The 13371-nt window shown below is 40.3% G+C and overlaps 1 protein-coding gene across 1 annotated transcript in view; it reads left to right on the top strand.

Moving 5' to 3' along the window:
* Nucleotides 1–1207: 1207 nt before the first annotated feature.
* The window catches only part of LOC115781183 (solute carrier family 45 member 3), a 34306-nt gene continuing 22142 nt past the window's right edge, over nucleotides 1208–13371 (top strand). Inside the window, exon 1 of the mRNA XM_030730683.1 lies at nucleotides 1208–1314. The gene's annotated coding sequence lies outside the window, so the exon portion shown is untranslated. The remainder of the gene's footprint in view (nucleotides 1315–13371) is intronic.

Raw genomic sequence — 13371 nt, 5'->3', positions numbered from 1 at the left:
TCACGTCTAATGGCGGCCTACGAGCCATTTCAGACAGATAATCAATTCAATTTGTCACAAAGTTTGCCACAGCCGCATTCAGTGGTGGCATTAGGCTGATTAAAAGAGCTGACAGTATAGCAATCAACTGCCCCACAGAGAGAGTTATGGGATTTTTTTTTTTTTTTTTTGAATAGCGTCATATTGAAACTTGCAACTGTTTATATGATGCAGCTATGCTGAGAACCTGCAAAACTATAAGAACATGTATTTGCTAAGTGTTTGTCATTCTCAGAATCTATTTTGGAGGTCTTGACTGTGCACGTGCTTAAAAAGCATCAGAATATGAAACTTCCCAGGCTGAATTTCATGTTCAAAAACAAGTGTGTGTGTTTTCAGAAAACTATATTGCACGTAGAATCCGGGCTCTCCCCAGCACAGAAATTACAGAACTGCAGAATGTGATAGTTGTTTCCTGTTGTATCAGGAAACGCACTTTCAGGCCTGTTCTTGTGAAACCTAGTAAATAAAATGTATTTGCAAACGCACATTTAAACACAGCTTTGACCAAATTGCTGTACATAACATGTACACTATACACATGTATTTACATATATAAAAACTCATTATTTGATTAAGGTTACAATTAAAATTATTAGTTTACATTGAGCTTACCAGTGATTGATAATGGATGACGCAATATACAATGCTCTGCAAAAGTAAAAAGGCACATAAAGGTAAATGGTTACCTATTACTCATATCTGTACAATTAAAACGTGATTTTTCTTGGAATAATCTTTAATTGTTAATAGACAATTCATAGAGTGCAAAACGGCCACTATATCACGGCTTCTGCACACTTGTTTGGAAATATTAAAAATACACTGATATTTCTGTCCACATTTTTGAATAGTATGAAAATAGTATCAGAACGACAGACTTTCTGACGTTAGAAAATTTTACGTCACATGTATTACTACCGGAACAGGCTTTTTCTTTTGCTTAAAAAAATAAAAACCTGAATGTCACTTGTGCAACACCTTCAGAAGAATTACGCAGCAATCATTTATCATTTCAGATCTGTGTCTAAATCAAATGAATTGTGAATTCGTTTTGTGCGGTGTTTTTGTTTTGTAAATTGTCATTAGCTTGTTATTCAGCGGTTTGGTGCGTTTATTTTGAAATTCAAGACCGGATGTTGTTGCTGTCATATCCACCGACTTGACAGAGGTTGTCACAGCTGGGTAGTTGGCTCTCTTCAAGTTAAGCAACAGGGGAACATCGGGAGCGAGCAAGTTGCTGCACGGATTTCCCGGAGCTCCACATAACTTAAGGTTAAGTTTACACCTAAAACAGTCCTTAATTGGAATTCTTTCTTTATATGTTCAGTCAACCTTTCTTGTTTGACATAAACCTATTACAGTACTTTGTAGCATGTCGGCTGCTGTATCTGCTGTGAAACTTATTCATTGTATTTGGCTACCTTTCAACGGTTCACTGCGTCGGAACCGCAGGCAGACAGCGGGGTTAAAATTTGACCCATGCGTCGGCGTACATCGTCGAGTTTGTCCCTGAGTCATACCACGCCGGAGGCAGCGGTATATCTGACCCGAAAATGAAGGTGTGTGTGTCAGTGTTTATGTTTGAGCCTGCGGCTAAAAGGTGCGCGGTTAGCCGGGCTTCAGCAGCGTGGTGCTTTCTGGAAGTTTTTTCCACTCTGCGTCGTTGACTGCAGCTCTGCTACCAGGCTCCCTGGACGCTGATGTGATGCCAAGTGCCAAGGTGGCAATAACTTTACTCGATCGCCGATCGGTATAAGCCTGCATGTCTACACCAAAACCTTTGTGTCGCCCGCTGTAAACATTTGGCGCTGTGTTGACTAGAACCCCGCTGGTTTGACACATGGATGGATGGATGGATGGATGGATCGGGGAAGAGGCGTTTGAGGACACCCCAGTGTGGAAAGTTACAAACTCTTTCAGCTGGATGTGGCTTTGGCTTTTTGGGGGGTTTATGTCTTGCCTATTTCTGTGTTACAGAGTGAGGTCACGAACTGTAAACGCACTCAAAAGCTGCCCTGTCTTACTTAAGTCTTATGTCGGGTACTAAATACGGTCAAGTGTTCTCAACCTAAAACAGATGGAATTTTCCAGTTTATCCTCAGTTGTTGATGATGACTCAAGGACCAGACATTTATCATTTGATTTATCAGCGGATTATAATAGTAATAATAATAGAGTGAAATGGTCCATGCCAGAGCATTCTTGTTCAGTATCATGTTTTTCATAAAATATATTAAAGAAAACATCACTGGATTTTGATTCCTTGGTTTTCTCACAGCCAAAATATTGGTTAAAAAATGCTGTTGTTTCTCTATTGTTTGAACCATTTTAATCACATTTTAAAGCCTTCCAATTGCACTTTCTTTATCTAAGGAATGCAACGGCAGGAATTTAAACAACACTTTCTACCAAGTAAACTTCTGAAGTGCTGAAAGTTTCCATTTGGATGTTTTTGTGAGTGTGTGTGTGTGTGTGTGTGTGTGTGTGTGTGTGTGTGTGTGTGTGTGTGTGTGTGTGTGTGTGACTCTGGTTTCTTTGGCTTGTACTAGAAAATTCAAGGTTCACAAACCACATTAAGAGGGCAGAGGATCAAAAGGTTAAACAGCTCTAACCCATGACAGAGGGACCTTTATTGTCACCGTGACCGTGACTCTGCCACTACACAAAGACCTCTTTCCCCTTCTTCATTGACCAGTTAGGTGTGGTATTTATTCTGCCCTGGGAAATAGACTCTCTTCTTCCCCTTTAAAATTGTAGAAAATCTAACTGTGTCCTCTGCTGGTATGTACGCAGCTTATTGCCACATAAGGATTGTGAAATGGTAGCGGTAAATTCTGACTCCTGCACTGACGACATCCAGAAGTTTGACTGCTAATGATCAGTGGCAAGCTGTCGTTCCGATCGACTGGCAGCTCTTAGAGCAGCTACGTCCTTACAACTTGCAGCTTTCTTATTTATTTGTTGCCCCCAGGAAGGGTTTTACGCTGCTCTCCACACAGCTCATCTGCTCCACTGTGATAGAAACGCTTCTTCACCCAGGATGCTGTGGCTAGACCAGCTGGCTGTTCTCTAACTGCTCTCTGACAGTCTGATAGACCCCCCCAAGCCAAGCGCAAGATAATCACCCACTGTCGAGGACACCAAGCTACTTAAGCAGACCGAAGGCTTTGCAGTTTTAATCAGTCGTAGGCTGTTTAGCTCCGGCTTGGAGCGCTTTCTGTGCTTTCCATGTATACCTGGCTTCTCAGCTCCTGCATGTTTTTGAAGACAGGTGGTGGATTATGTGGTGGGTGTGACATATATTTTTCTCTTACCTTTTTTCTAGTAGTTTGAGCCTGAAAAGCTTTTGCTTGAAGGCTTTTCGTTTCTCTTAAGCTCTGTGTCCTCTTCAAAGCCTTGTGTGCCGCTGTTGCTCTCATCATGTGTAGCCATGAGCCGTCACAGGTATGCGGTCTGTACAATGGCTGTCTCTCACATCAGGCGTGCAGGAGACACTTGCTGTGGTAAAGTGCTGTTATGTGGATGTGTTTGCTTACAGTGCCTTAGGTTCTGTGTCCTAGTTTATATCCCAAACTGTTTTCTACACTTTTATTGTTTTTAGTTCTTGCTGTGCCTCAGTTTTAAATATTCTAAATATGAAAACGCACACCTTTTTACATTTTTCTCTCTTAGCAGGAAGTTAGTTGAAACCTTGTCTGCACTTAAGTTGGACTAATTGCCTGGGGGGGTTTCATGTCATTTGATCTGTATTGACGGAATCCATGCTGGCTGTCTTATTTTCTTTGTCTCTGCATGAATTCAGTTCATTTCAAATCTGTGCTGTGTATTGTGCAGTTATTTTAACATTCAAACCACTTAGACCTTGTACATTTACTGCTGAAGTGAATGTGTCCCTTAAGTGCTAATCATTGTAAAAACAGTGAGCTCATTTGTTGAAACAGGAGGGGGGAGAGAAGTGGTAATGGCAAAAGAAAGTTGATGGGGAGGGGGGAAGTGTGATTTTTTTTTTTTTTTCTTCTTTTTTTCCTCCTCTTTTATTTGCTGTTTTTCTCTGGAGTACAACAACCACCAATCAAAAGCAAAGCAACACCTGCTCCTAGACTGTGAAAATCGCACAAGTGCTGGAATGCACATCATTAGGCCCCCATAACTCACTAACAGCAGGGAAAAGGGCTGAATATTAAGAAACCTGTCTGATTCCTGCATCTTTCATTGGCAGGAAGCAGAGGCGCTCAAACGTGTTTCCCAGCTCTCTGCAGGCTGTGAGGTCAAAGTCCAAACTGCTTCCCTGTAACGGTGCTCCCCAGTGAGCTGGGCCAAAAAGAAAGACCACTTACAGACTCCTTTAATGGGCCAAAGCTACAAGGAAAGATGGCAGCTTCCCTACCAGTTAGGAATGTCACCTCTGTGACATGGTTATCATTCAGCTTTTCCACTGTTTTTTTTACATTACTGCTGCTTCCTCATGGATGTTGCTGGGAATTTTTGCAGCCACTTTCCTTTTATTGTCATCATCTTTCGGCTGCTCCTTTTGGGGGGGGGGGGGGGGGGGGGGGGGGTCACCATTTCACCATTTCACCTGATCCCTCGTATCCTCCACTGTCACACCAACCCTGGTTTTCCTCTTTTCCTGTTGCCTGGCAGCTCCATATTCAACATCTCTTATGACAGAAACTTTAATTTAACATATTACTAAAGACTCAGCAGTGGTCTATTTAAAATACGGAACAACCTACTAATGCGCCTCTTTCCCTGTGACGCTCATGGAAGTTAAGACTCACACTGAGTTCTCCTGATGGGTGTGACTGAGTTTCTTCAAGGATCAGAGTCCTCTTGTGACCTCTCCTGGGAACGTGGCTAACTTTAATTTGATGTGAGAAGGTGAAGGCATATTCAATTCAAGCATCTAGGTTATTGGTGCTCTTTATATCTTGTCTGATTAAAGGAAGGAATATTCCCTGTCTTCTCTTCAGTCTGGCATCAAATCGCTCCATGCTAGAATGTGTGGGTGCACTGGCACTGGTTCAGTTCTCTAGTGGCTTGCTTGGCCAAATGCTTTTCTCTTTAATCCTAATTTGCTGCTCAGTATTTTTGTCATTCAAAGTCAGATTCACTGTGAAATATGCCAACTGCATGGCAGTTAAAATAACAAAAACACAAAACATTTTTTTTTTTTTTTTTTTTTTTAGTGAATTATGGACATATAATTGTTGCTTTCATTTGGTATATGGCCGGCAAAGTATAATTCTGCTGATTTTTTTTTTTTTTTTTTCTTTCCGGAGATGTTGTGAAACATTAGACAAAATTAAAGACAATTTTTTTTCTTTTTCTTTTTTTTTTTCTTTTTTTTTTTTTTGTGGATTCAAATAATTCGATTATATCGACTGCTGTTTTTGTGCCTCTAGTCTTGTGTTTTTTCCACCACAAACTGTTTCTATTGTCTACACTCACCACATCTCTGGATGTTTCTGTTACTTATAAATAAATACTTTTTCTTCTCAACTGAGCTTAAATTGAGCCCCCTCTCAGACATGCACCTCTCTGTTAATCTGAAGGCACTTTTACTGGGCCCATCTCACTTCTGAATTAGCACCCTGGTCACTTTTCCAGAAGTCACAATGACAGTGTTTACTGATATCTCTGTATGTCTGTGATCCTGCTGATTAATAGCCATGTTTATTGTGTTGAAGTACTGTCACTCATGTTTTGTCAGATGAATCTGTCAATCCATCTTGCCTACAGCAAACACAATGTAGCACTAACCACTCTTAACTTTTATGTGTGTATCTTTGCAGACTTGAAAGTTTTCATAGCACAGAAAATTTTCAGGTCAATTTGACTGTATTTTGGACTCGGTTAACATTAATGTGAAAGTCTTGCACCGTATTTATGCACGTATATTATTTAGTTAAAAGCTGGGTCTCTGATCACCAAAACACAAAAGGGCTCAGAAATGCAATCAGGGTAGAAAAAGAAATTATTATTTGAAGAAATATAGTATGTCTGAATGACAGGAAGCCATTACTTTTAATGGCTTCATGAAACCAAAGTTCTGTAATATCACATCTGGAAACATCTTTAGAGTATTAAAGCCTCCAAATAGGTGCACATTTGTGCTCCGGTATAGATGCTTTCACCTTCCACAGCTATTCAGCAGGCCTCATGTTCATTGACCTGGTGACCTGTACTCTTCAAATATTTGCTTTTATATGGGCCAACTCTAAAATTCACCTTTTCTCTGAACACACAACTTTCTGAATTTCTCTTGAATCGTTGTAGCTTTGTTATAATTTTGGGATATATTGTTATAAATATTATATGCAGGACTTTTCCACGTGTGCTTTAAGGCGATTCAGTGTAGATATTAATGTGCCCATTAAGGGCAAGGTCATTCAGTTTTAAATAAAGTGTATTTAGGGGTATTTGTATCCTGTATGAATTAAAAAAAAAAAATAATGTAGATGGGCTTGTGTGGTAATGGAGAGAACTTTGCCAAGTCTAATAAATTACTGCTAATGATTCAGATTCAGATTCAACTTTATTGTCATTGTGCAGAGTAAACAAATACAGAGCCAGCGAAATGCAGTAGCATCTGACCAGAAGTGCAAGATAGGGATTATATACATATAATACACAGTTAAAAGTGCAGAAGTGACCAGATAGATGAAATGAGAAAACATATAAAAGTATTAAAACTATTAACCAGATAATGTTGATTGTACAGAATAGACTAACACGTATTTACAGAGAAATAAAAGTGACTAAAGTAGCTACATGAATGGGTAATGGATGAAAATAAATATGGTAAAGTATATAAGTGTGGCAAGTATATACAGTATATACATTATTGTTGTGCTGGTATAAGTAGTGCAGTAGTGCCATGTGCAAATTTGCAAAATACTTATTGTACTGATTGAATATACAGCCAAAATAAAACATTTGTAAAAAGTACAGAGTTGATGTTGGTCGTGTGAGTTGGAGAGTTGCCAAGATTTGATGAAACCTTTGTCTTCAACTCTCCATTGATGGGTCTTGGGATTGTTGCAGCACCATTAAGGATGGCATTCCCCAACTATTTTCTTGGTGGGCATATCCAAAGCCCCAATCAAACCACTTGAACCCCACTCAGTCTAGGTGAATGTTGCTGATTCTGACACATACTAACACAGCATCAAATCTATTTGTGATTTTATTTTTTTCTTTCTCACACCTCCTCTGCTAGCCTAATTTAATTTCCTGACTTTACTTAGTTCTGCCCACATGGGTTAAGTGTGGCACTGAAGGCAAAACAACCTCAAGGCCAGCTCGCATGAAAAATGGCAAACAGACAATTACTTTTCATAATTCCCATTGTTGAAAATCCCTACTGTGACAGTGTGGTATGGCTGTTAAACCGCAGACAAAATCTAGATGAGTCAAGAACGAGCCCTGGAGTGGGGATACGCAGCTTTGTTCTTAGACATTTTCCCATGGTGATAAGGACTTGACCAGATGTTCGCAATACATATTCACACTTTGCGAGTCACACACCCCGATGTGTGTCTGTGTGTCTGTGTAATGGCAGATCTGGAAGGAGCAAGTCTGGTAAGGGGTATAGTGCGCCAAATTATGAATGAGCCTGCCACCTCCTGATAATTTCTGACTAAAACTACCAGGAAACACCAGACACTGAAAGGCTTCCTACTTGAGTTTAGCCCTCTTTGAAGTTTAGCTCTGTGAATAGGGAAAACTGCATATTATAAGACACAGTGTTCTCTTTCATGTAGCAAGCTGAAGGGGATGCTATTGAGTGTTTGAGGGAGACCTTTGATATGTGAGATGCTCTGTGCCTTATGAAAAGAGCCCAGCTTATGATTTGAGTCAGTGTGCATGTCAGTGCTTTGGTGCCTGTTTTCTTGCCCCACCAGTGGTTTTTTTTTGTCAGATATGTCCACCCTTGTTGATGGTAGACAATGTCGTGTTTGTGAGCTTGTTTGGGCCGTTTGATAACGAGTGTCCCAACTGAAGTTTAGAGGACATGATTGAAACAAAGGAAGGAACGATTTAGCCTGATTACATGTTTTGTTTGTTGGCAGGGTTATTTTTCTTGTTGGACTGATGATGGACATTTTTATTTTTTTTTCCCAGAAGGGATAGCGCAGCCTTCTGCCTTTTAGTCGGCATTTATGGTTTGGGCAAACAAAGACGGTAAATGGTGATGCTATAAAAGCCTTCTTTTTGTGCAATTATGTTTTTATACTGCTGTTTTTATGTTTGCAAAGAAAAGACTACGTGATTACAGTTTTACAGCAGGGTGCTTTCTGATTATGGGCAGGATGTTTATTAAAAATGATTTAAACACTGAGTGTTGTGCACACTAGATTAATCATATGTGGAAAGTCATGGTCTCTCTGTGGGTGCAGATCTTCTGAGAGAAGGGACTTTTACCCTTCTCATCTCTCTTTACCATCTGGTTTGTGTAGCATTTGACTGAGGCGTTAATCATTGTGCCTTGGGGCCACTGCTGCTCTTGTAACAGCTGGAATAGGGAGATGGACCTGTTGGTGTCCATCTGTCCCTCTGTCTCTCAGTCCTCTATGGACTGCTGTATTAACTGTATCCATGCAGCTGTAGGTTCATGACCTTGGTGTTCCTTGGAAAAGTACTACAGAGTTTTTGAAAATAAGCTGGAAGGAACTTCCTAGCACTCTCTCTCTCTCAGCCCACGACTTCCTGAAAGTCAATTACTGACTCTATCCTTGCATTTAAGTTTGACTTTGTTTTTTTTGTTTTGTTTTTTTTTGGACTATTAAAAAGAACTGCACTTTACAAATGCATTTGAGTTTGAATCCCAAATTCCACTGCAAGTTTTCCAAGTTTATGAATCCATCAGTCAGTAGAAGTTCACTAGCACCAGTGTGTTAAAATAACATTTCCATCCAAAAGCTGATGTGTTTCTCTGCATGTTCTTTTACAAAGTTGAACCTAGCCGTCATATTCATTGAACTTATGAATGATTTCCGGGCTCTGTCGCACTCGCCCTGCACCAATGCTAGGTCGCTTTTTTTTCTTTAATTTTTTGGCCACAGTGGCTTTATTCGCAGTATAGAGAGACAGGAAATGGGGGAAAGATACGGGGGAAGACACGCGGGCAAATTGTTGACAAGCCGGGACTCGAACTCGCGCCGCCCACACCGCAAAGCGGCACATGCATGTGGTCGCCTGCTCTACCCCTGAGCCACCCAGGCGCCCCAACTAGGTCCCATTTTGAATGCTCTGTGAACTGATTTCTATTTAATTCTCTGTTTGGTCTGAATTGATTTTTGCACATGTGCACACACGAGGGCATGTGCTTAAATTAATTAATAAATGCTACCAGGTACACTTAGTGACATTAAATAACAAAACAACAATCAGCTGACTCTCTAAGTTCCTCATACTTGGATGGACCTGCTGGAGTCTCTAGTTAGAGCAGGGGTAGGGAACTCCAGGCCTCGAGAGCCGGTGTCCTGCAGGTTTTAGATGTTTTCCTGATCCAGCACACCTGAATCACATATAGAAGTCATTAGCAGGACTCTGGAGAACTTGACTGCAGACTGAGGAGGTAATTCAGTCATTTGATTCAGGTGTGCAGGATCAGGGACACATCTAAAACCTGCAGGACACCGGCTCTCGAGGCCTGGAGTTCCCTACCCCTGAGTTAGAGTAACCCTCTTTCAAGTTCACAGCACATCCCAGAGCAGAAAAAGGATTATGGTCACCAGCTGCAGTCCCAGACAGTGGATTTAGTTCAACCCTGTGAGGAGAGAACTGAGGCAGTTGAATGCCATCAAGAGCTGCCACAGCAGCAGCTTGACCAGACTGCCCTTAAGTAAACACAAGAGAGGAACAATTAGACCGAGATGTTCATCAGTGACTGATTCTCCAATAGTAAATTGGTTTGATGAAGAAAAAAAAAAAATCACTAAATATACACTGAATTCTTGATGTGATCCACTCTCCTGCTTGTCTTTTCTGTGCAAACAAAGCTTGACCTTTGGTCTAAACTCATTTCTCTTTTATACAGTTTCTGGCAGTTCCAGGGTAGTTTTTATTTTAAGCCAATTTATCCTCAGTCTTTCCTACTGTGTGTTGCTGCGTTTTCTCCAGTGACATCCTAATTTCTATGATGGATTTTCTGTGGATGAATTGCCAGTTTGCTGGTTGTTCAACTGTGCAAATAGGCTTGGATCACCAGCGCCTCTGCTGCATTTCTGTGTTACTTATTCACATAGTGACCATTAAAAAAAACAAACTATGATTCTTTATAACTCTTACACTTTTAAAAATCTTTATTCTTATTTTTTCTGAGGCTTTATTTTTTATTGTTACACAGTTGCTCCTAATATTTTTATCCAGTGTTTACAATATGTAAAGCTACAGTAGCCCTTCTTGAAGTAGCTTTATTTACAAACCAGATATCAGACTGATGTACTTATTTTAAATTGGAAATTACATTCTTTGGAAAAAAATCATCTTTTTCCACATTTGTTTTAGTAGTTAAAGTGTCTGAAATGTAAATTCATACTGAATGAATTTTTTTAATCCAAACTTGAAGCTATATCAAAAATACATGTTGAAAGACGTTCAATTTTTAAGTTTTTATCCTTGCATTAAAACTTAAAAATTCATCAAAAGTGACTGTTTAAAATCACAATCATAGGCTCTGGCATAAAACTCAGTTATTTCCCTAAATTATTCCACCCTCTCATCCTGAAATTCTCTGGGAAGGAAAAACTTTCTAAACTTGTTTCTTTGAGTGTAACGTCTGTTGACAGACGCAGGAACTGACATAAGTAATTGGCTTTTTGCAATATATGATTGGCCATTTAAAGGTATGCAACACTGTGTGCCCCTCGGCACACCTTTATGAATCTAGTCAAGATTTCATAATTGAATTTTAATTGCTGGTATGCTGCGGCAGCTGTGACGGTCCTGTAGAAGTAACTGTCTAGTGTTCTTAGAGGGTGGTTGGAGCACTCCGAATCCTGACGGCTCTACACGTTAAAAGCAATTAGGAATGTATAGAAGCTCTATGGTTAAACATCAGCATCACGTATTTACTTAAAGGTTAATTTGCTGTGGGAGAACACAATGACTGATTGATCCTTTCCATCCTATCCTTCGTGCTATGTGTAATGTGGGTGACATTTAGGCTTTATTGGGTACCTGCTGTTACACGCCAAGAGCAGTGGCCCTTGAGTTCTATTTCTGACACACTGTTTTGGTTTCCTTGGTTTATCAAAGCGGAGAGCTGTGTGTCATAGCTTATTATGGCCATGTTGGGTTTGGCCGGCACGGGAGAAGCTGGGTTTGTGGAAAAGACTACTATGGAATTAAATCTTTCTCGTCGGCCCAGAGTGCTCATGCATTTTTAGCCAAAGCTGTAGACAGACACACAAAAACTATGTTAACAATTAGAGCATAACAGCAAGGGGGAAAACGGTTAAAGATATGCAAAGTTTTGCTGCTCTATCAGCTTATGGGGTAATAAACTCATTTGGAAAAGAGCTGTCCACTGGTTGAGTGTGTGGTATGTTAGGAACTTGAGATTTCAAGGCATCTTGTTTTGAATCCTTTTTGACCCCCTCCCCGTATACTCCTTTTTCCTGTCTGCATCACTGCTTTTTCTTTGGCATTTTTTTCATTCCTAGTTAATTATTAGACCACTTGGATAGTGTGCTTTCAGGCCATGCATATTTGTACTTTGGGTGGGTAACCTACGTTTAGCAACTATTTTTTTTTTTTAGGGGAAGGACGCTGTTCTGTGTGCATTGTTAGGAGTTCTAAATATATCTGAACTAAGAGGGAAAAAACATTTTAAAGTCAGGACACAAGCTGAATAAATGAGGCCAGGCCTCTCTCCAAAATGGGATTTTCAGAATTGTCTTAATTCCAGGCAACACGGTCCTGTTGCAGAGGGGAAGTGCTGCCAGCAACCATTCTCCTGCACTCTGCTCTATTGATCTGGCTCCGAGCTCCAGAAATGGAGATTCCTTAAAGTCAGTTGTAGTCTAATGACATTACTGTGTTAAAAGCTTTTCTGTAGAGGGCTGGTCTTGGCCTGCAGGCATTTGGTACAGACATGGCAACCAGCTGGGTGGTCGTGTGTGTGTGAGAATATGTGTATTTTCATGTCAACTCAAATAGGCTTTTTGCTGAGCTGGTAATATAGGAAACGTTAAAGAAATCCATGGACAAGCAGTCATGCTGGGGTATGAGCTTAACTAAAACTGGGCTGGTTGAAGGGTGGTAATAAGAGAGGGTGGGAGAGCTGTCTCTGACCTGATAGGCAGCTGAACATGATACTGGGTTGGGGGGGTACAATACAGAACTTTTAGGGAGTGGTTATAGATGTTGAGAGAGACAAGCTGGATGAGTGGCTTCAGTGTGGGGCTGTTAGATGATATCAGTTCATTCTTTGTTTCCTAAATGCCTCTTTTGCTCCTGTTATTCTACACAGATGAGTTTGTGTGTGTGTCTTTGTTAACACTACATCTCAGGCTAAGGTTTTAGTGTTTGTCTGGATTTTGCTTTTCAGGCAGAAACAAGTCAGTTTTGAGACCAGTGCAACCAGACAGAAACCAGCAGGAGCGCTTTTGGATTTTCCCCAATTCCCAGCTTACAGGCTGAGACACAGAAAAGAGGGAGGAAGGGAGGGAGGATGATGGGAGAGATGCAAAGGAGGTGGGCTAAATAAGAGCTGAGGGAACAGCAGACATGGAAAGATGCAGGATAAATAAGTCACACTCTTGCAGGTGGTTAGAAGCATTAGTACCGATGAGCTTTGTAAGTAGGTAGGGAGTGTTGTTGGATAAAGTCTGCAAATGGCTTTTAAAATAGCTTAGATGCTCAATTTTCAGCAATGCTTAGAGGTGGACATTTTGGGCTTTTCTTCTTTGGCTGGTGCTTATAATTTTGCCTAATGACTACTGTTTTGTGGCTCATCATGCTATTTTGCTGTTACACTTTTTCATTCATTGTTATCTCACCAGGAAAGGCCAGATGACAGGATAAAATACACAGGAAAAAACACATCTTCCGATTTCTAATGGTTAATATTGGCACTTTCAGCTCTGTATGAACTGTGGATTTTTAGATGCTGTTAACAACCTAACATGACAATCTTAAACATGACAAACACTGAATAAAGTGCGTTCATGTTAGCCTATGAAAAGAAACGAACTACTGTATGGTATTGACTGTGAAGGTCTACTGTGACCTTTTATGGTTTTAGAAGAGCATTCTTTTATTAAAATGTGTATTATATAGTATGCAGCAGAGGGGCATATAGCATATACCTCTTAAATG

Source organism: Archocentrus centrarchus, chromosome 6, assembly GCF_007364275.1.
Source record: "Archocentrus centrarchus isolate MPI-CPG fArcCen1 chromosome 6, fArcCen1, whole genome shotgun sequence".
NCBI classification, from domain to species: Eukaryota; Metazoa; Chordata; class Actinopteri; order Cichliformes; family Cichlidae; genus Archocentrus; species Archocentrus centrarchus.
The sequence above is the reverse complement of the archived record's forward strand: the minus strand, read 5'-3'. Positions and strand labels throughout refer to the sequence as shown.